Here is a 2155-nt window from a genome sequence, read left to right on the forward strand (position 1 = left end):
CTGATGGACAGACGACAAATTAGGAAGATGGTGACAAGACTGAAAGGAAAGTAAGGGACTGAAAAGAAAAAAGGACAGTTATTGTCGTTGTTCAGGTATTATCTCAAGCACTGTACTTTTCAGTGGGCTAAGGTTTCAACGAATTCTTAATTATTTCTTCTTCGTTTTTAGTTCATGCTAGGTCTCATACATGAAAGTCTGTGCTGATCTCAACAGTGTTGGCTGAAAATTGAGGGTTCATTTAATTGCAAATCAACAGCATCAGTGGCACCGGATCCTGCAAATTCAGGAAGAATTTCCTTTAGTTCACCGTGCCTGATTTATAAAGGCTCCCCTTTGCTTCCAGGAGTATAATAAATATTAATTAATTTTCAGTAATCTTACTTAACAGTTTTATAGTAGCTTCATAAAGCATAATTAAGATAACAGACCAAAGACTATATCAATACGAGGTATGATTACCTTGCTTAATTAATTTTCAGAAATACAGTGTCTAAATGGTATCTTAATCCACCTAGATAAGTAGAGTTCAGTCATAGCACTTTACAAGGGACGAGGGGAGTTAACTGGCCTCCAGATTGGAGAGCAAGGGTAGAGGAGGCAAATTAGCGAGCATCTATCTGCTCATTGTCAGCACTTCTCATAGATGTTATGACGCCCAATAATCAGACAAAGAGAGTGAGGCTCAGAGAGGCCACTTGGGCCAAGGGTACACAGTGGAAAAGTAGCAGAGCCATTCCCCACACCCTGGAACACTAGATCCTGGACTCCTGGAAATCAGTGACTTTTCCCACAGCACACTCTCAGCCAGGGGCCCAGGAAGACTTTGTCTGGGGAAAAATACAGGGAAATGTGAAAAGCATGAACATGAGGAGTATGTATTCTTCGTGCAAGGATGGGGGGTGATTGATTCTCCTCAAGGAACAATGAAATGCTATTTTACAGAAGACGGTTGTAAGCTTTGCTTCGTTGGCTTTCAGGGAAAAAAAGGAAGGGAGTGAGAGAAAATGGAAGCATCAGGGACTTGGAGTAGGTAAGGAGGAATTGGCGGTGGAACCAGATAACATGGGAAGATGCTAAAATAAGTCTATTGGGCGGGTCCTTCCTGAAGGCATCATGCTAGACAAGAGGAAAACAATGCAGGTATACAACTCATTCTAAGCCAAGGTCTTTGAAGTCTGGAAGAGAGAGAGGGAAAGATAGTCACCCCTGCTGCACAGAGGTGGGGCAGACGCTGGGCAAGCCCTCTGCTGTCCCGTACGATGGTGAGATTAATGGGCTGGCCGATGTCTCGTGATTTTAAGGCAAGAATCGGCTTATCACTCCCCAGGTCATAGACGATGTATGTATAACGAGGGAGGATAACATGGAATTTCTTGCAGATTTCCTACTTAAAGTCCTTATTTGTCCAGAAGTTGCTTTCTTCAGACACATTTGGGGAGTATGATTTACATAAAATAAAATTTATGCATGTTAAACGTAAAATTGGACGAGTTCAGGCAAATGTACACAGTCACATAACCTCCACCACAATCATGACAGAACATTCTCATCACTCCAAAAGTTTCCTCGTGCTCAGCTGTGGTCAGCCCCCTTTCCCAACCCTGGCACTCACCGCCTACTTTTCGTTGCTATAGTTTTGCCTTTTCTAGAATTTCGTACAAATGGAATTAGACACCTTGCAGTCTTCTATGTCTGATTCTTTCGCTCAGCATGATGTTTTTGAGATTTATCTGTGTTTTAGTTTATCCGTTCAATGGAATATTACTCAGCAATGAAAAGAAACAAGCTACTGAAATGAAAAAGCGATTAACCATACAAATAAGAGGCTTGAACTGTATGTTTATCCTTATGCCCACACCATACTTCCTTGATGTCTGTAACTTTATGTTAAAACTTGAGGTCAGATACTCTGAGTCCTCCAACTTTGTTCTTGTTTAAATAATTATTTTGGATGATCTAGGTCCTTTGAATTTCCATATAGGTATTAGAATCAGCTCATCAATTTCTATATAAAAAGACTAGTAACAGTTTGATCAAAATTTTATCGATCAATTTGGGGAACACTGACATCTTCATAATATTGAATCTTCCAGTCTATGGACATGTTGTATCTTGATTTTTTTATGTTTTTAAATTTATCTCATTGATATCT

The sequence above is a fragment of the Pteropus alecto genome, unplaced genomic scaffold (assembly GCF_000325575.1).
Source record: "Pteropus alecto unplaced genomic scaffold, ASM32557v1 scaffold74, whole genome shotgun sequence".
Lineage (NCBI taxonomy): Eukaryota > Metazoa > Chordata > Mammalia > Chiroptera > Pteropodidae > Pteropus > Pteropus alecto.